General features: G+C 38.9%; 1 protein-coding gene across 1 annotated transcript in view; it reads left to right on the top strand.

The window, feature by feature from the left end:
- The window catches only part of VEPH1 (ventricular zone expressed PH domain containing 1), a 208,579-nt gene that overhangs the window by 162,106 nt on the left and 23,878 nt on the right, over positions 1-22,595 (top strand). The window lies entirely within an intron of this gene.

The raw sequence follows: 22,595 nt of genomic DNA, 5'->3' as shown, positions 1-22,595 counted from the left end.
CTGAACTGAAGTTGGAAGTTGTAGGGAGAGGATGGATTCAAGAGCTATTAAAGAAGTAGAATGCACAGGACTTGGTTCTTGATAAAGAAAATGGAAGAATCAAGGATAACTCCAGGTGCATCATATGGATGAGTGGATGATGGCACCCTTCTGAAAAAGAGACCACAAAGGGAACTGAGGTGGAGGAAGAAGATAAAGCATTCTTGTTTATGTATTTTGAGTCTGAGTTATCTGTGTAGATAACCAGGTGGTGATGGTGGCTGAAATGCCTGTGTGGACCTCAGGAAGAAGACCATTATTGGAGACATGGATTTAGAAGTCATAAGGTAGCACTTGATGTCATGGCAATAGATCGGATCACTCAGGGAGAATATGTATAATGAGAATAGAGAATGGTTATTGATCTCTCCTTAGTAAATATAACCAGCTTCTCTAAGCTCTTCCCATACTCAAAGATTCTGATTATTCTTATTTTGCTTTCAAGAAAGCCCAGTAATAATTATTGGATGCTTACTGGGCAAACCAGAGGTTCTGAGAGTAATGATCATGGTCTCTGTCCCTGTTTTACTATTAGAAGGGGAACAAGTATACCAATATTAAATAAATTCAAAGTACAGACAAGCAGCAAATTAATCATTATATGGTGAAACAACTCAATACCTCTTAAGTGTGAGAGGATTGGGTTAGCCTGGTGTTGGGTATTAAGGAGGGCACATACTGCACGGAGCACTGGGTGTTATACGAAAACGATGGATTGTGGATCACCACATCAAAAACTAATGATGTATTGTATGGTGACTAACATAACATAATAAAATAAGATCAAAAAAGAAAGAAAGAAAGAAAGGATTGTAAGAAGGATGACAAATGGGTTTGATTAATTGGAAATTTATTTAGAATGGTCTGAAGATGCATCCAACTATTGCATCACTATTTTTTGGCTTTGGTTTAAGAATTAGACTTGCAGTATTAAGAATAAAGGAAATGCCATGATTGCATCAATGTAAAGTAGAATGGATTTTTTTTTTGCATATTTCATTCAAATTTTAAAATGTTGCATCATGATTAAAGACAATGCCTCAAATTCTTATAAATTTTTCATGTGAACTGTATTTTAACTACAGGCAACTAGTAAATTAACACTTGGAAGGCTGCTTCAGGTCCTGAGAGATTTTTTTTTTTTAATTGGCAAACCGGTTTTGTGCATGCTCACAAATATACTTCTTCATATTTCTTCTGTTTTATATCAATAAATATTCCTCTAGGGAAAAATTAACTGCAAATCAAAATGGTTTTGAAATCTTTAGTTTTGTAATTTTATTTATTCATAAGTAATAAAAAAAAAACTCTCTGATATCTGGAATGTCCATTATGTAGCAAAGTTATCTGCCCAGGTATTTCTCAATCAAATTGATTTTCTTCTGTTTTTTTATGAAGTGTTCTGCCCACTAAATTCAAAATAGCTGTGAGAATAATCCAAAGCCTGCTTTATTTTCCCCACATATGTCAGTATGCACATACACCAGCAATTTGAAAGTGATGTACATGTGTGTATCTGTTGCTGGAAATGAGTTAACACTGCAGCCAAGTGGATTCACGTACACCAAAAAGGAATAAACTCCTAAGAAAATGCCTGAGTCTCTAGAATGTAATGCTCTGGAAGGTTTGTTGTTGTGATTGCCTTTTAACAGAGTCTTGGAATTTTAGAACTGAAAATCAACAGTAAGGTAGCTATTAAATCGCCACCCGCTTGGGGGCAGAAGTTACACCCTGTTTATCATTGCATTTGCAGGGTCACATGGTGCCTGGCATACACTGGACTCTCAATAAATAATGGGTACCAACTGAATAAATAAGTGAATCCTGTCATTGTCCAGATATTAAAATTAGAAGAAAAGGGACCTGTTGAAAGTCACATGGCTAGTCAATGGCAGCAGTAGAACGTGAGCACATGACATGGTGACATCACAGCTGTCATGGATGTTTCTTGTTCCTCTCTACTCTGGGCACATAAGAAGGTTACGGTTCCCTGCCTCTTGAAGTAAGGCTTGGCCATGTGACTTGCTTCATCCAATGAAATATAAGAAAGGATACATGTCCCTCCAGGCAGAAGCTCTTAAAAACAACTATGTGATTCTCTGTTTTCCCTCTCTTCACCTACCATAGTGACTGTAGAAACAAATGTTGATATTAAGTTGCCAGCACATGGGCACAGAATTCTGAGCCACCTCACAGAGGACTGGTGCTCTGGAGAGCCACCCAGACCCACTACACACTTCCCATGAAGAAGAAACAATCTTTTGTTTTGTTAAAAACTAAGGTTTTGGTGTGATTAACATAACATAATAAAATAAAAATATTTAAAGAAATAAAATAAAATAAAATAAAAAAGAAACAACACAACATGCCAAAGAACCCCCCCCCAAAAAACCCCAAAAAACTAAGGTTTTGGTATTACAGTGGCATAACCTACCTATCTTGACTCCTCCACCTACCAGAGTAGGTAAGCACGGCTCTGCAGCCAGACTTCCTGGGTTTAAAACGTGGCTCTGCCACTTTCCAGTTCTGAAGCCTTTGGCTCTGAACTCCAGTTTCTTTGTCTATACAATGGCTATAATATCTGTTCCTACCTCATAGAGCTGTTTGAGGATTGAATAAGTTAATACATAGTGTATTATAACATACAAAAATCTCCTGTCCTAAACAAAGTTTAAGACAAATTTTTCTTTATAACCTTAAGAAGAAAAATCTGGCAATAGCTGGTGGTATGATAAATTCCTGTACCCTATTATCTTGCGATTCCATTTCTAGGTAAAACTCTCACATACCTGAACCAGGAGACAAGCACAGATGTCAACTGAATATTATTTACACCAAAACATCAGGAGCAGTGCAAATGTTCATCAGTAGAGAAATGAAGAAAATGTTGTGGTATAATCATGCTACACAGACAGTGAAAGTGAATTAATTAGACCTATATGTAATAACATGGAGTCAGTCTTGAAAACAGGATATTAAGTTTTAATAAGCAAGTTGCAAAAGTATAACAAATAGTATGGTAACTTACATAAATTTTTATAACACTCTAAGCAGTATTATGAATGCTTATGGGTACATATACCTGTGGTAAATTTACAATACCGTATTTGGAATCACACCAAAATTCCTGATAGGCTTGCCTCTGGATAACAAAGAAGTGGGTAAAGGAGAGAGGGAAATGTTACTGGAAAGGGAAATAAGGAGATCTCAATTTCATCTGTAATTTTTTTTTATAAAAAATCAGAAGCAGGGATGCCTGCGTGGCACAGTCAGTTAAGCATCCCACTCTTGGTTTCAGCTCAGATCGTGATCTCAGAATGGTGAGATCGAGTCCCACGTCGGGCTCAGCGCTCAACATGGAGTCTGCTTGAGATTCTCTCTTCTTCTCCCTCTGCCCCTCATGCTTGTGCTCTCTCTCTCTCTAAAATAAATAAATAAATCTTTTAAAAAATCAAAAGCAAAATATCAGTATTTATTAATATGGCGAGCACATAGGTATTTGTTACATTATCCTTTGTATATGCTTTTCTTTCTTTTAAAAAAATTAATTAAACCTGTAAGTAATGTCTAAGAGTAGAGTGTTGATAGGTTCGATTATATAAAAATATAAAGCTTATAAAAAACAAAACCTGTCATGCACAATAACTTAAAATGAAAATATGTGTAATAATTATGAAAGACAAAGCTTAATATCCTCAAGATACCATAAGTTCATGCTAATCAATCATCAGTGGGCCGAGGACATGAGCAAATAACTCAAAGGAAACTCAGTTCAAAAAAAGTATTCTGCTTCATTAATAGTCAAAGATGTAACAGTTGAAATTAAAATAACATTAACATTACCCTTTTTAATCCATTTTTAGAAAGATAATAATCAGTTCTGGCTACAGCAAGGGAGTTTAGACACATTCACACATTTTTAGTTGGAGTGTAAATTATTTCAACACTTCTAAAAAACAATTTAGCAATGCAGGTCAAGAGTCTTAAAAATGTTCATATCCTTTAACACAGTGATTCCATTTCTAGGAATCTATTCTAAAGAAATAATCTGAAATGTGTACAAAACTTAAGATATGCACACCAAAAAATATTGTGGAGTTATTTATAACTAGCCTAAATGTCTCAAGATGGGAGAAGAAAGTATACACATATATATTTTCCATCCATATGGAAGAATATTAAGAAAACATGCAAAATCTTGTTTATAAGAAATGTTTAGTGACATGAAACAATGCTATGTCAAATGCCACATTGCAAGATACAAAATTATTTATATAAAGAGGATTATTTGGAGGATTCCATTAAAGCAACCAAATGGAGATATACTGAAATGTTAGCAATGGTTAGTTCTGGTTGATGGAATAGCATTTTTGAAATTTTCTGTTAGAAGTATGGTTTCTTTTATAATCAAGGAATAACAGTTACAGAAGTACTACTTTCAGTTACATTGCTTTATGTAAGTAAATGTAAATGAGCAGTTTACTTAAAGAAAAATCCATTTTAAGTTCATCGATTTTCATTATAAAATAAAGATTTTAGAAAAAGGGCAGAAAATCCATTAATTTACTTAGGAAATGAGGAGGATGGACTCTGGGAGCAACTAGAGATACCATTAATAATTTCATTCCAGTGCATGTGCGGCCCAGCCCTTCAGAGGGAGTGGCGTTCTGATTATCAGAGGAACAGACAGTTGACAAAGTTGATCTGGGATTGCTAAAGAACTGGAATTTGAGAGAGAAATCTCCTTTATTGACACACATGTTCCAGTTCCCAAAGCATGGAGAAATTCCATATGCCATAGAAATGAAGTCTCAAAACTGCCCATTATGGAAACAAAAAAAAATTAAATTTACTACTGAAATAAAATGTATCCCATCTGGCTAACATTTGGAGATTTGTTTTCAGTCCACATTGCTACAAACACACTTGACAGTTCCCACTGACACTACAGTAATTGGCTGTAGTGTCAAAGTATAAATAAAACTGAAGCACCAATTCTGGGTATAACGAAAAGGAGATCTTCTGATGCTCCCTGAGACTTAGATTTAATGTATTGAGTTGCAGTGTTAATATGGTGCTCCAGTAAATAAATGCCTAAGTAAGGAATGGGCTATTATATATAAGCTGTAACTATCCACATTCTTTTTTTTTTAATTTAATTTAATTTTATTATGTTATGTTAGTCACCATACAGTACCTCATTAGTTTGGTTTTTTATTTTTATTTTTTTAATTTTATTATGCTATGTAATCACCATACATTACATCATTAGTTTTTGATGTAGTGTTCCATGATTCATTGTTTCATATAACACCCAGGGAAATTCAAATCAAAACCACACTGAGATACCACCTTACACAGTTAGAATGGCAAAAAGTGACAAGGCAAGAAACAACAAATGTTAGAGAGGTTGTGGAGAAAGGGGAACCTTCTTACACTGTTGATGGGAAAGCAAGTTGGTACAGCCACTTTGGAAAACTATCCACATTCTTAAGAGAAATTTAAGTCTATATGTGTGATGTAAGTGACAAGTGATGTAGGTCAGCCTCCAGGGAGAGCAGGATGAATCACGGTGTTGAAGAGAGATTAGTTTTGTTGAGCCCTCCCTTTCAGAGCAAGCTAGGTGAGAATGGGGTAAATGGGAATCGGTTTGTTGATTTCAAAAGCCTAGATTAGGGTGGGGACTTTCAGGCTGCAAGCTGAGAACCAGGAAAATCTGATTGGCACTATCAAAGAAGCAAAGGTGAGGTGAAGAGATAAAAAGGTCTGAATAAAATCTAGTGATTAAGAGAGAAGCTCCATGAGAATATCATTCATAGTAGGAAGCTGAAGGCAAGGGGTTGAGAGGGCAGACTGAGGGTGGAATGTAGATGCAAATGTCTGGGACAACTCTGGCTCAGAGAGAGAGCTGGCTGGGAGAAGGACAGACATTAAGATAGAGTCTGGGCTTTTAAATGAAAGAGGGACAGGGCTTCATGTAAGGAGGATGACATGAGCAGTAACATGGAGGAAACAACAACAAAAAATCACAGTGAAGTCCCGATGAATGGAACTGTAAGTTCATTCATTAAGTTACAAATACTTTTTGCGAATGCCTGCTTTATGCCAAGCTCTGTGCGGAGACCAAACATAAATAATCATGCTCTGCCCCAAGGAGACAAGCAATCTGCAAGTAAAGAAATGCACAATGCCACATTGAAAGATACTATAAAAAATAAAATGCCTAGAGGAAGAGATGAAGAACAGCAGTGTTTGTTGGGTGGTCAGGACCTTCTCTGACCTGGTGTTAGATGAGTTTTCCTGGCAAAGAGAATAATTTGCACAAAGCCCTTGAGATCATATAACAAAAACAAAAATAACAGATAATTAAAAAAAAAAAAAGGAAGGAAGAATGAGAAGAGAAAGACAAAACCTTGGTGCATTAGAGCATTCTCCTCCGAATTTAAATCACACATCCCATCAGAAAAAAATTTGAGCAAGCACCGTCCATGTTTGCATTTATTTACTTATAAATAATATATGTGTATTATTACACTCATCATTTTTTTAAAAAGATTTTATTTATTTATTTGACAGAGAGAGAGACAGCGAGAGAGGGAACACAAGCAGGGGGAGCGGGAGAGGGAGAAGCAGGCTTCCCGCTGAGCAGGGAGCCCGATGTGGGGCTCGATCCCAGGACCCTGGGATCATGACCTGAGCCGAAGGCAGATGCTTAACTGACTGAGTCACCCAGGTGCCCCTCATCATTTTTATTATAAAAATATTCAAAAATAAAAACCTTAAGGATGGGATGAAAAGTAAACAAAAAGTGAGAGTTCTAATATTTTCTTCCTCCTACAACACTGGGCATGCCCACCCCAGGAATGAACTCTCTCCCCTTCTGCACTGTTCCAAGAAGTAGAAGAATCAGGGTGGAGCCCAGTGAACCAAAGGGAGAGTTGGTGTGGGGTAATTTACCTCTGCCTTTTAAGCCATGGCAAGGAACTTAGATTTTCTTGCTGTCTATGGGAGGTCACTGAAGAGTTTTGAGCAGCAGACATTATTACCCAGCCTATTTTGAAACGATAGCTCAGTACACTATGTGGAGGCTAGATTAGAAAGGGGTAAAAGTGGAATCGGAAAGACCATGAAGACTATTGCTCACCCAGATGAGAGAAGAAGGTAGTTTGAGTTGGAATGGTCCTGGTAGGGATAGAAATGAATGACACATTCAATATAAATTTTGGAGGTAAAAGGGACATAGCAAGCTAATGGGAGAGTGTAAGGGTGAGGGAGACTTTTGAATATCTTAAATTTAAAATGTCTGTGAGATGTCCCAGTGTAATTGTCTAGTAGGCAAATTTGTGGTTTAGGCCACAGATGAGGGCACTCTCGGCACAGAGGTGGTGAAAACCATGGGAAGATTAAAGCAATCTGAGAAGACAGTCTAGAGAGTCAAAGGACCCAGTACAGGATTGAGTCCAGAGAGCAGCCAGAAGACAAAAGGAACCCAGAAAGTATAAAAGTCACACATCTCAAGGGAGTCCAAGAAAGAGAGAGAATGGAAGTGAATGGGATTTGGCAGCCAGGTCAAGGCAGCAAAGTACAGAAAAGTGCCCATCCGATTGGGCAACGTGGAAAAGGCAGTTTTAGTGGTGTTTTAAAGGCGAGGTTCAAAATGGAGTAGGCGAAGAAATGAGGAGAGAATGAGGAAGGAGACAGCATCTGTAGAGAGCTGTTGGAGAGGTTGGTGCTGAATGGGTTCGTCATGGAGGAAGTATGGAGATGCTTTAGAATGGGAGCCCCCAGCGCATGTTTGCAAGTGTTGGGATGACACAACAGAGGGTGAGGATGGTGAACAGATGAGAAAAAGCGATTGCACACAGACCCAGATCAAGAAGTAGAGTTGATGGGGGGAAAGATGAATGAGTTCTGTTTCATGGCTTTTCATCTTTTTCAGTGAAGTAAGAGGTGAGGCCATCAGCTGAAAGTGATGGGGTGGGGGGAGGGATGGAATGTAGGAGGTTTGAGGAAAGAAAGTCTAAAATGAAATTCTTAGACAAAGGAACTAACTGTGTACTTACTAGAGAAATATAGCAGGACTGTCAGGCAATGAGAAACATCCATTTGGGATCCGAGATAACAGACTTAAAGCGGAAATATGATTTTCTTCAGTAGTGATCAGCTGTTTAGGTGTTATAATGGAATTCATCCAAGCTTGAGCTTTTGTCTTTTGGTTGGGTGGTAATTAAATGGTGAAATATGTCAAGGTAGGGGAGATCTGTGTTTGAGAAGGTAGAGGGTCAAGGTGCAGACCAAAAGAAAAGACTTGAAAGACCAAAAGAAAACATAGGAAACCCAATTTGAGAATCAGAAAGATAGTCTTTAGAGCCCAGGAAGAAAAAGTTATTTTCTGAATGAAGAAGAGGATGGATTTGTGTTGAGCTTCTCTTCACAAGAACCCTCAGCTTCTCCTCTCAGCCCCAACCCATGCTCTACTACTCACCTTGGAAACAAGGACACGAGCTCATTGATCACGCTGCTGACCAAGGCTAAAGCAGACAGCTGGTGGCCACCAGGCAAGATGAGGCCGGCCGTGACTGTGGCTGAGGGTGTACCCTGCTGCGTGTGTGAGATTTGCGATGCTACGGAGCGCTGGAGAGTGTTAGCTTCAGCACAAGATGAACTTTTATCATAGATATGTGCTATCAGTGGACCTGCACTCCCCCACATTATAGTTCATCAGGGATTAATGTGATTAACATAAGAGGACAGGCTCCAAGGTGAAAAGAGTCCTTGAGAACAGGCACATCCTCTGGAGACTTGTACAAGCAGGACTTTTATTGATGCCGTAGGACCAGAGAGTTTGGAAGTCCAGCCAGATTCTCAACTTTGCCTCCCTAAATACTGTCTCTACCTTCATTCAGATTCTTTTTTCCCCCCTTAACAGCTATACATTATAACAATCTAGAGGACCCCTCATTTAAACAATTCCATACACACAACTCATACTAAGTGATTGCACATGACTTTACAAACACAATGAACCTAAGTGACGGATTCACTGTTTAAAAACTGGAAAATTGTTATCCTTACGCTTGGCTAATTAATACACACTATTAGTATCTCCCTAACAACCAGCCACACATATTATACTTATGTTGTACATAAACTTTTTTTAAAGAAATTAAAATTGGCAGAAGAAATATTTTCTCAGTTTAGTTTAAAACCGGGTTGATCACGTGTATTGTATTTCCTTCGTTTTTCACAAACCGGACTGTCCTATAATGAAGCATGTCAATTTTACTACTGTAGTGAACATTCCTTCACAGTCAGCCAGATGTTCTGCATCAGTCAAGGAAATTAAAAAAAAAAAAAACACGCACACACTTTAGAAAATAGTTAACAAAATAACTCTATTCCTGGGGGAACAGAGGTACATAGCTCCTCCGAAATGTCTATTCCAATCCAATAGTGGTTTGGGTTCTTTTCTGAAATGATCAGTGCATGAGTAAAATAGTATACTTTTTCCCCTCAGTGCTATCAGGGATATTGTGTGAATGCCTACAAACCCTGGGCACTAAACTATTAGAATAAATAGCACTTTATTTCTTTTTTTAAAAAGATTTTATTTTTATTTATTTATCAGAGAGAGAAAGAGAGCACAAGCAAGGGGAGTGGCAGGCAGAGGGAGAAGCAGGCTCCCCACTGATCAGGGAGCCGGATTCGGGGCTCGATCCCAGGACTCCGGGATCATGACCTGAGCCAAAGGCAGATGCTTAACGGACTGAGCCACCCAGGCGTCCCTAAATAGCACTTTATTTCAAGCAAAGTGGAAGTGTGGTAGTTAGAAGCTCAGGCTCTGGGTTTGAATGCTGACCAGCACTTATTGGCTCTTTGATTTAAGTCCTCTGTGCTTCCTCTTCCTTGCCTGTAAAGTGCAGGAAACACTTTACAAGGATGTTGGGAGATGTAGAACACATAATACATGTAAAATCCTTGGACCAGCAATTGGCACACCGTTAAGAGCTCAGTCAATGGTAACTAGTATCATTTTCTTGTACTTCCTCTGCAAGACCCCTTCAACAAAATGAATGACAAAGGTGTCATCTTTTGAGAATGAGATTGATTTCCACAATAGCCAAAAAAACTTATGTAGGCCAAGGTCTATTATAAAAGGAGATGACTCAAACTGAATCATAGTTAAAAACCGGGTTTCACTAAAGTGAAACTTTTTTTTTTTTTAAAGATTTTATTTATTTACTTGACAAAGAGACAGCGAGAGAGGGGACACAAGTGGGGGAGTGGGAGAGGGAGAAGCAGGCTTCCCGCGGAGCAGGGAGCCCGATGCGGGGCTCCATCCCAGGACCCTGGGATCATGACCTGAGCCGAAGGCAGACGCTTAACGACTGAGCCACCCAGGCGCTCCTAAAGTGAAACTTTTTCGTATGTGGCTCCTGAGTATACTCTACAAGACAGTTCTGGGAGAGACTTCTAAAAATGTTTTGAGCAGAGATTGTGTCACTAAAGTGTGAGTTGTCATCCAAGTTTAACACTCATTTCAAATATAGATTCTGGTTTTTTTAATCTAAAAAATCATAGCAATTTAGACATTTCAATACTAGACATATCAAGAAAGAGCACAGTCAGTGGCACTATTCGCTTTTTTTTTAAGATCCTGTATGTTGCATGTAGATTAGCAAACTTTTGATTCTGGGGACACATTACCAAATTACCCTCTTTCCTTTAGGGATTATGGAGTAACCTTTATTTTTTTTTTAATTCGGTATACAAGCATTTCCTAAAGTCTACTTATTTTCAATACATTATTGCATTGTTCTACTATCTTCATTACAATTTGGGGTTCCTATTGAAGACCATTCTGAGAGGAAGGGGCCTTTTTAAAAAATCTTTTGCTAAATACGGTCAACAGAATCATCTGATGCCTCATTCCAGGGTCTGATAATTCCTTCTGTAGTCTCCCTTGTAACCAACCCCAATTGTTCATGCTGAGTGTAAGCCCCTTTCTTCATGATCTTTTACCAGAGTTGATGGGAAGCATTAGAACACCAGACTCTAGGGCTACAGAGTAGTTCCCAGACCTTAGCACATGCGAAAGTCCCAGGAGACCTTGTTTAAATGCACATTCCTGGGACCTCTGTGGATTTTGCAAATGGTAATCTTGGGGGTGGGCCTGTAACTCCGACACAGGATCCAGGTGATGGTGAGGCAGGAGGTCGCACTGAGTACTCATGGAAATACCGAAAGAGAGGCAAAGGCAACTGGAATCCACTTGACTTTACTTGAGTCACATCTCTACCACCAACACATTCTGGGAATCTAGGCAAGTTGGTTAACCTCACTGAAACTTAACTTCTTCATCTGTAAACTAGGAACAGATCCACCTGCCTGACAGTGTTGCTAGGAAGGCGGTACGAGCTGATTCATTTTGTCAAACACCCAGAAGAGCCGCTGGTGCAGTGAGTGCCCCATAAACAGCAACTATAAAACCATTGCTTCATATGGGCGCCTGGGTGGCTCAGTTGGTTAAGCGACTGCCTTCGGCTCAGGTCATGGTCCTGGAGTCCCTGGATCGAGTCCCGCATCGGGCTCCCTGCTCAGCGAGGAGCCTGCTTTGCCCTCTGACCCTATCCCCTCTCATATGTTCTCTCTCATTCTCTCTCTCAAATAAGTAAATAAAATCTTTAAAAAAAAAAACAAAAAACATTGCTTCATAAACTTTGAGGCTGTGGTGAAATCACCTGTTTAGTTTTCTCTTTCTGAGATTTGTAATAATTTAGATATCTTTATGACCCTGCTCTGATTTTTTTCCATTTTCACCTACTTCGTAAGAACTGAATGCTGTGGCCTGTGTCCGATCAGGGCCCAGGCACCTCATTAAAGGCCTATATATGTGTCTAATCATTCCCTAAATGGGCACACCTCATTGCACCCTTTAATTTCAGCATCTTGATAGCGTGTTCCATTTGCCCACCTTGTTATTTCCCATCCCCTCACCAATGTCCCTTTTTTTTTTTTTGCTCTTCCTTTCAGTGCTCACATCTTCTTATGCCCATTTCTTTATTCATAGTAGTAAATCCTTCCTTTTATGCTTGTCATGATTCCTTCCTTTCTGTGTAGCTCATTACATCCCTCCATCTGTGAACCTCATTATGCCATCCCATTTTTATCTCGTTACATCCTCATCGTGCACATATTATTAGCTCCTCCATTCATGCGCAGCACTGCGTTCTTTCTCTCTGCTTCTTATCACGACCTGCCCTTTCCACCCTTCCCATTTAATGCTTCCATTTATAAATCACATTACATCCTCCCCAAATGCTTTTATCATTACAGCCATCCATTTATGCATCTCATTACACTATTGCCCATGCAGATTTCTATGTGCATTCCTATTTGTACATCTCATTACGGCCCCATCAAACATGTGCATGGCATTACTTCCCTTTCAAGTGTTCGCGTTGCATTACATCTTTCTGTGTTTGCATCTTATTACGTCCAATATTCCGAGGTTTGACAACAAACTAACAAAGATAAGTATGTTACTTGCTTTTAGAAAACAAAATCTGTTTCTCAGGCACCTAACATCAGTGTTTCTTAAACAAGTCATTCATTTTGGAAAGATTTACATATTTATCTAGCTAAGAGACCCAAAACCCTATATTTTATGTGCAAAAAAACTTATCTCGTTTTGTTCAACTCATCATCGTTATCACTACTTTGTATTATTTCTCTACAGTGTACAAAGTGGTGCAATTATCCATGAATTTATTTGCAGTGGCAAGTCTCTGCAGGAGACAGCTTAGGGATCACAGCCATTTTACAGATTGAGAAGTGCATTGAAAGCACCAAGAAATTAAGTTATTTCCCAAGAACTCCTAGTGAATGGCAGTGGCAGGGCTCAAACTCTCATCTTCTGGTCCCAAAACCTACTTCCTTTCTGCCATACCACTCTCCAGCAAAACAAAACAAAACAAAACACACCCTTATTTCTAAGTATCACTTGCAGTCATTTAAGCCATTCCATAACACTGCCCTAGGACAGAAGATGGGGTTGGCATGCTTTATGTTTGCTTTGTTTTGTTAACAAAACAATGTAATATCAACACTTTGAAATCAGACACTTTGCATTTCCTGTTTATCTCTTTATCTCTGTGTTTGAAGAGCTAGATTAAAAGAAACTTTCATGTGGAGCCTCTCCCGCAACAAGAATACATGCACATAGAATAAAATGCAAAGATCAGGAGAAAGAGACAGTACTTTACTGATCTTCAACACCACGGCCAGCCTCACAAAGGCAAAATAATAGGGACTTCCCTATAAGGGAATTGAGGGGTACCAAGGAAGCCCCCACCCTGCCCCGGCCATATGCAGAACCTTTCTTCCTCACAGACCCTAACCCTGGCCAGTCTCTGCTTCATTGAACTGTGTCCTCTGCCTCACTTTTACTTTTTATTAAACTATGAAATAGCTCATAGATTCAGAAAAGTGCCGAAAGATGATGCCCATTCCCACCACAAGATAGAAGAGATGTTTACATTGCTTCCATATTTACTTCAAATATCCCCCTTGACAAAAAGAAAGAAACTGTTGCGAATAGTCTCTTGAGGTTGGTGTGTATTATTTCCATGGATATTTAGGTACTATTGTTTTAAACTTTTATATGTGTGTTATCATAGTGCACATATCTTTTGCAATATCCTTTCTCTGTTTACCGTTATGTTTTAAAAATACATCTGTTCACACATGTGGAGCTAGCTCATTCATTTTAGTATCTATAAAGTTTTCCATTGTGTAAATAGACCAGAGTTTACTTTATCCATTTCTCTATGAGGGATAATTCAACATCACATCTGCCTTGATCTCTTATTACTTCATCAGTGCTTAATGCTATGCTCTGCCCTTTGAATAGCTAAGTGGAGACATTTGAAATTCCCACATCATGGAAAGCAATGCCTTCTCCATACATCCATGGCAGAGTCAGCTTTATCCTCTTTGTAACCGCTCCAAGTAGTAAACACACCAACAAAATGATAGTTCTTAAATAAAACTAGACCCTGGCCAAATTTTGATATGTACTAGTGTACTAAAATAATTGTACCTAAAAAGGGTGGTCTGATTCCCAGAACCTGGAATGCTGCTTATGATAGGAAAAGGCAATAAAGATGAAGAAAAATGCAGTGTTTGCCACAGAAATGTGGTTGATTTTCCCCCTGGTTTAAGAGGCAATGGTTTATGGTTTAAAGAGTCACAGGAGCCTACTGCTAGTCCCCGATGCAATCAGACCAATATGACTGTGGTCACCAAAAGCATGGCCTAGTTCAGATATAAGAAAAGACTGTTAGATAGTAATCCTTCCAGAAGTTTCAGAGCCCAGAAAGGCCTTCCATTGTGATGCAGGAAAGGAATTCTTCATACTGTGCTGGGGGGAATGTAAATTGGATCATTCAGGAAAGCAATTTAATAGAACTTAGTGAAGTTAGGGATATGCATAATGTTAAATTTTTAATGTCTCATGCAGAGCAGATGACTTACAGCAAATAACCCCACCAACTCCCCTTTGCCTCAGTTATTAACCCTGGGACACACAATGAGAGCCCGGTGTGATCCTACACATACTAGGGTTTGTACTGTAGGTAAAAGAACCCTAAGAATATGGATCTGGATATTTGTATAGGGGAGGGCCAGCACCCCCACTCATCTGAGAGAAGGGAAGAAAAAATTTTGGTCCTTGGGAAGGATTCTTTGTTCTTCTATCTTGTGAGATATAAATAAATCTCTCCAAAGGGAGGATACGACAAGTGTCTCCAGCTTGACAGCTTAAAGATGTCTCCAAATCCTGGGTCTCATCCCCACCTTGAGATGTAAACACATACTTCTGGGAAGATAAATCTCTCTAGATGGTTTCTCACTTTCTAATTAGTCATAAATTAACTTCTCGTGCTTATTCTTTTAGCCCAAGTCCAAGTTTTAGTGTTCAGAAATTTTGTTCAGAAAGCCTATGCAGAAACATAAAAAAATATTTTCTCTATAGTCTTAAACATACCCTGTGATCCAGCAATTCCACTTCTGAATGATTATCCTAGAAAAATTCTTACTCACATCACAAGGGGATATGTTTGAGGATATTCATTGTTGCATGATTTACGTAAGTGCAAAGATGGGGGCTGGGGGAATGGTTAAGTAAAATGTGGGGGTGGTGGATGTGCACTATGAGATCACTCTATAGCAGTGATGGCAACAAACTAAGTATGCGTACAATGCCATGTGCAGAGCTTGAGAGACACGAGTGAGAAATAGAATGTGGTCCATGACAGAAAATCATTTATGAAAATGAAAAATACACTAAACATTGCTCCATATTTTTCAAGAATCCAGACATGTTCAAAGAAATAGATCAAACCCAAAAGAATGAGAACTTATGTAAAGGGGAGATGGGAGGAGCATCTGGGAATGAGAGTGTTATCAGGGATAACTGGGGAAAAATAAGAGAAGGACCTCACCCCCAACAAAATAACCTATGTGGCTGAAGATTTTGGTTATCTCACTAATTGATTTCCAGAGGAGAAAAAGAAAGCCCCTTCACCGAGCATGTTTCCTATCAGCAACCAATGTGGTCTAGTACCATGTGGTAGTACAGTAGTACCCGACCCTGCTTTATCCTGGGGGATACGTTCCAAGACCCCCAGTGGATGCCCTAAACCATGGATAGTACTGAACCAAATATAGACTAGGCTTTTTTCCTATACATACATACCTATGATAAGGGTTAATTTATAAATTAGGCATAGAAAGAGATTAACAATAATAAATACTCACAAAACAGAATAATATAATGATGTACTACAATAAAACTTATATGAACGAGGTCTCTCAGAATATCTTATCAAACTGTACTCACCGTTCTTCTTGTGATGATGTGAGATCATAAAGTGCCTAGCGATGAGATGAAGTGAGGTGAAGGATGCACACAGTGTGATGGAGTAGCATTGGGCTACGACTGACCTCTGATGATACATCAGGAGGAGGATCATCTGTTTCCAGACTGGGGTTGACAGTGGGGAACTGAAACTGTGGAGAGTGGAGCCACAGATAAGGGGGGACTACTGGACATTGTGGTGCGAGATGCTCAGTACGTAGTTGTCATATGCAGGTGGCAACCGTCAGTTAGGGAATAAAAAAACACTGCAATTCTTTGCTTTCCAATATGAAAGGAGATCCCGTGTGAATGCTGGCTGTCATGCCAACAGTTCCAGTGATTACAGTTTACTGCTGCCACCACTGTAGAAATGTCAAATTTTCTTGAGATTTTTGAACACTGGTAATCTTTTGCCTTTGCTTCCACTCTGATTAAAAATACTTTGCTGCCTTTAATGGGCTCAATTTTAGAAGAAATTTGATTCCTAAAGTCATTGTGGGTTTATCAAACATTTATAAAGCTTCACCCAATTTTCCACCTTTAGTTTCCACTCCACCGATACATTTACATTAGCTTTCGCAAAAACCTCTTTATGTAAACACTTGCAATATTTATTGCCAACATTTTATAATCACATTATTTTTTCATGATCCTTAGGCAAGTGGGAAAACTTGACTTTTTGAATCAAATTAAATATTCTATCATATTTGTTGGTTCTTACATGAAAGAGTTCTTCAGAACCTCTCTGTGAAATGAATCAGACATGTTTTCTTCCAGCCAGTTGGAGCCAGACCCATGGTTAGAATCACCCCGACTTGCCAAGAAGCAATTCAGTTCTTCCCAACACATGGGTACTCAAAGGATAGGAAGAAAGTCAAGTTTATTTCATGATCTATAGTAATAGTTAGAAGCTGGCCACACTGACCTCCAACTCTTGTGTACCTAGAGTTCCCTTATTAATCTGGGATAGAAAAAGGAGAAACAATGGAACAGAGCTCATGCGTGACATCCACACTGAACACTGGAGCACACTGTGTGTTCCTCTGGGGCAGCACCCTCACTACCTCTGCTCAGGGTCTGTCTCCCACCTGTTGCACACCCTTTCCCCACACATCCCAGCCTTCTGCCAACTTTCAAATAAGCCCCAACAATTTCAATTTTCACGCCTCTTCTCTTCCTTCCAAGTTGCACAATTTGGAATAATAATGTCTCTGATCTTCAAGAATGGAATTTTTGCTCTTGCAACCAGATTGTGTATTTTGTCATTTGAAACCAAACTATTGTGGAGAAGTATGAACATATGCACATGAGGATTGAAAAATCCCTCAAATACCAATTAATGGAAACAAATCCGTCATCCTCATCTGTTTCCAAGGATGTAGGATTAATTGCCAGTCATTGCACATCAGAATAACCTGGGAATTTGTTTAGAAATGCAAATTCCCGGGCACAAACACAGACTGATTGGGTTAGGCTTCCAGGGATGGAACCTGTATTTGATGTTTGTAACAAGTTTCCCTGGGATTCTGGATGCTGACACCTCCTGAGAACTGGTGATCTGGAAAAGCTGAGAACAAGCAGTCAACACGCTGTTATTGAAGGATTTAGACAGGCATTCTTCAATTACTAACATTTTATTCTAGAAACTTGTTTTATAAAATTAAATAAAATGAATTCCTATAATACACATAGAAATATAGGTGTATTTTTTAAAAATAAAAATGTTCTGAAAGGGCTTAGTGGGCATAATTGATGTGAAAATTAAAAATCTAAATGCTAGGGTGCCTAGGTGACTCAGTCAGTTAAGCATCCAATTCTTGATTTCAGCTCAAGTCTTAATCTCGGGGTGGTGAGTTCAAACCCCGCATTGGGCTCCACTCTGGGCATGGAGTCTACTTTAAAAAAAACAAAAACAAAAACAAAAAAACTAAATGCTACTGTTGATATAAATTACAGATAAAATCTGTGTGTCTCAATTAGCAAAAATTTAAAAAGATTCATTGAACATCTCTTATGGGCAAAGTGTTATACTTCGTATTTTCAGAAGCTACAAAATAACAAATAAATTAGTCTTCTTGCCGAAGGGCTTTAATCCAGTTGAGAGCCAAAAGAGTCACACCAGAAGAAGCTTAATAACTACCACAACTAAACACAAATAAAGATGTATTCCAGCTTTCCTCTGTGAGGAATACTATAGACCCAGTGCATTACTGTCTCATATCCTGGAATATAAGATGATGTCTCCTTCCTCTATTTATCCTTGGTTCCTGACACTAGGTGCTATAAATACTAATTGCTATGAGTTAAATTCAGTAGTAATATTTTTCAGAAGTTGAAATAAATTTAAAAATTAAATTATAGCATAAATATTCTTTAGAGTTTCTTTTGCTAGTTTTTTCAGCATACAGTATGTTTCTTGCAAGATACTATGCTTGCACAATGTAGGACAATATAAATAATATAGAGATAAATGGTATAAGGATGCTCCATTAATTTTTTTTTCCTTCAATAAGTTTATTGCACACCCTGGACTCCATATAGTTAGAATTTGTGTACAAGGAATAACCATAAAGACATAAAGCCCTCCTATTATGTGAAAATATTAGAGATCATTAAAAAAGAAAAAAACCTCTTGTTTACATTTCTTAAAACATACTTGAAGTATGTGCCTAGAGTTGATCCTATTAACCATAGGCACACAGAGCACATGAGGCAATCCTATGTTTTGTATCTGTGCAAAAATAGCTTTAAACAGAATTTAAATGTACCAGAACCCAAAGTTCTTCCAGATGTATGCTTTCACTGATTTCTGGAAAATTGCTTCCCCGTACCCTTACACAGTACACTGACCACTTTATAAGATCCAAAGGCCACTTTGCACTTTTATGGAATCCATAGCATTGACTCATGCTGTCGCTGTCATCAAAATAATGTTGTAAATATCCTCTCATCTTTCCATGCTATCTGGCTTATTTTTCCCCTAAGAGGCTTTGCAAGAGACTTTTTTGTATAGTTCTACAAATTCCTACTCCCATTAATGATTAAAAAAAAACAAAACAAGACAAAACTGGAGAAACATTCATTTAATCAGCTGTTTAAAAACATCATTTTTCCTCCAGGGGCTTCTATCCCTTTTGAGTTAGAGGCTGTTTATCAGGAAAGTCTTTCTTAGTATATCTTTACTATGATTATATATCTTTCTCTTTATGTTCTTCTGGTTTTATTGAGGCCTGATTTGGAGTGTTCTCAGAAGAATGTGACCCCTCTAAGTAGACTCATCGTTTTCATTGAGAATTGGCCAACAGGGTACCTGTCACCTTCCCTTCTTCATGGCACAATGTCGGTATTGATTCTTAATGCTTCATAACAAATTACCAAAACCTAGCAGCTTAAAACAACATCTATTTGTTATCTCACATTTTCCTTGGGTCAGGAATCTGCTTGTGACTTAGCCAGGTCTTCTGCTCAAGGTCCCCCAAGGCTGCAAAATCAAGCTATCAGTTGGGCTGTGGTCTCATTTGGAGGTTTGAATGGGAAGGGTCTGTTTCCAAAAGTGCTTAGGTTGTTGGCAGATATCATTTATTTGGTTTGGTAGGGCTGAAGACCTGGAATTTGTACTGGCTATTGGCTGAAGGCTGCCTTTAGGTCCTAGAGGCCACCCACAATTATTTGCCATGTGTAACTCTCCATAGGTATTTCAAAACATGACAGCTTGCTTCTTCAAGGCCAGCAGGAGAGTCTCCCTATGCATCTGCTAACAAGATAGGTCTGTGTGTGTGTGTGTGTGGATGTGTGTGGTGTGTGTGTGTATACATAATAACATAAACATGGGACTGATATCTTACCATCTTTGCCATTTTCTCAGAAGCAAGTCATAGGTCTCTCCCGTACTTAAGGAAAAGGGATTAGATGAGGGGATGAATACCAGGAGATGGGAATTATTGGGAGGGGGTCAACCCAGGGTCTGTCTACCATAATCCCATTGAACTAAAATACTCAGAGAGGGACTGCTTAGATATGCATGCTTTTTATTATTCTTCTGGAGTCTAGTTGTTTTAAAAGAAGCGTGTAGGGCGCCTGGGTGGCTCAGTTGGTTAAGCGACTGCCTTCGGCTCAGGTCATGATCCTGGAGTCCCTGGATCAAGTCCTGCATCGGGCTCCCTGCTCGGCAGGGAGTCTGCTTCTCCCTCTGACCCTCCCAACCCTCCCCCCTCTCATGTGCTCTCTCTCTCAGTCTCTCTCTCTCAAATAAATAAATAATCTTTAAAAAAAAAAGCGTGTAATTCTCTAAACAAATCAACTTTAGTTCTCTTGTATTAAAAAAAAAAAAAAGCCATATAAGCAATCTTGGGCAAGGCCTAGGAAGCTATAGGACCCAGAAGGGTAAAGAAGATAAGGAGGAGAGGGAAATAATGACCTCAAGCACAGTGAGGAAACCAAAATTCCAAAAATTTAGGTATTACTAGTTGATGGGGTTTTTTTGCTTATTTTATGATTGATTTTGCTTTGATTTTCCAACAATATTTGGAGCTATGTGTGTTTCATCTGTCTGTATTCAAAGTTGGCTGTTATTGCTGATTTCAACAGTTCATAGAATTACCATCCTTCTTCTTCAGTCAATTCCCTTTGCACAACACCTAAATCTTCTGAAGAAGTAAGCCTGCTTTTTACTTCAGAGCTTGAATACCGGAATGTAGCTTGCCATCTGTCCTAAACTTTTCAAGTAACTTTTTGCCAAGACAAATGTGGATTATGGGCAACAACCTGGGACATTTCTGGTCTCAGAACAGGAAAAATAAAGGAACCCTTACATATTATTTTAAGTACTTTGTTTGTTAGCAGTGTTTGTGTTGAATGAAAAATTGATCCTTAGTTGTGTGAGAAATAGAGAAGTGATCTGCCTGCCAATGGCCAAGTATAGACTTCAGAGACTTAACAGTTTTGAAACTGATATTTATAAACATCTGCCTTTTCCCCATAAACTTTAATATAGATTTCATCCTTTGAAACCTGCAAAACTCCCGGGTGCTTCTTCAGTCTTTATCTTGGGAACATGCTTTTTAAAAAAATGGTATTAAACGTTAGCAACTCAAAATGCTGTATTCAGCATGTTGAGCCTCCAAGATGTCCAATCCCAGAACACAAGCCATAATAGTCTTAATAAAGAGTGCTGAAAAGTATTTATTTCTAGTCCTAGTTTATGCCTTTCATTATTCCACAAATATTTATTTAATGCCTGCTTATGTGATAGGCATTTTTGGTGCTGAGATCATAGCAGCCAATATAACAGAGAAAATCCCTACCTTCATTGTGTTTATGTTCCAGTGAGTGTAAATGTTCTTTTAAAAGAATCCCCTTTAAATGTTCATAATACTTTCATATAGTTCATTGGGAAACTTTGCATTGGGCTTGCAAACCGATGCTGTTAATCCATTCCTGATGTTGGACTAGATTCTGGGACTACAACTGTGAACAAAGTAGATGTCTATTCTCTCAAGGAGCTTAGAGTTTGGCATATTTCTCACCTCTGTCAAGAAATGCAGACCTGGAAATGCAGACCTGGGAAACAGGAACTTTGGAGCAGGAACTAAGGAGCCACTTGCCCATTCTATATTTTAGATCCATCATAAACTGCACACACAGTCCCTCCATCCTTGGGCTCTTGGGCTTACTACGCACTGTTACTCTGGGTAGAAGATCTGAGTGTGTGGACCGGAGGAAAGGGAATAAAATCTCAACTCAACAGAGGACAAACATGTCAGTCAGCTGGGCACGTGTAAGGCTAGCTGGCAAAGACATTAAATCCCTCTTGGGAAAGCAAGCTTTTAAGAGTGCGGTTCTGACCACCCTGTAGCAGAGGCTACAAGTCATTTGCATAATAGGAAAGCCTCAGGAGGACAGTAGAGCTATTTAATTTGGTTAGGCTAATCGTATGCCATCCATTTACAGTGTAATGGAACCTCTCTCCTCTGCCTCTTAAACAGGAACACATTGGCATGATGCCACAGGGCACATAAGACAGGGACGGTCTTCTTGGTGTGTCAATTCAACTCAGCTATTGGGAGGGGGAAAATTAATTAATTTATTGATAAGTAATTTAAGACATTATTTTCCATTAAAACCAATACAGCCATATCATGGAATATAATGCAAGACCTGCAGATGCTTTTAAGATAAAAGGTAGAACTAAAACAGTGCCAGAGCCAAGGATTAAGCCCTCTCCCATGTTTCCCATCAGCCCTCTGCAACGCCAACCTAACAAAAATAATGTTTTTGATATAGATACGTGATTCTCAATTTTATGCAAAGTGTAAAATACAAGACAAACTCCCCTGCAGCATTCCTTTCAACCACACGGCCATGTGCCTACCCCTCCTTTTTAGAAATTCTGGAGATGCCATTAGATGCAAGAAAATGCTGGACCACTTCAGGCCTCACCCTCAACCCTGGGGCTCATGCTTACTGCCCTCCACATTTAAGAGAACTCCCTCAGAAGGGTTTGAGGTGGCTGCTCTCATGAAGGATGGGCCCAGAGACGTTTTGTCAATGCTCACTCCTTGTCCTTAGCACTGAGTCTGAGCACTGGCCACCCTACTCCCATATCCCTTCTTTTAGTCCCAGAATGCTATGTAGCAGG

Source organism: Leptonychotes weddellii, chromosome 1 (assembly GCF_054177405.1).
Source record: "Leptonychotes weddellii isolate Sample4059 chromosome 1, ASM5417740v2, whole genome shotgun sequence".
NCBI lineage: Eukaryota > Metazoa > Chordata > Mammalia > Carnivora > Phocidae > Leptonychotes > Leptonychotes weddellii.
Note: the sequence above shows the minus strand (reverse complement) of the source record. Positions and strands in the feature narration are given on the sequence as shown.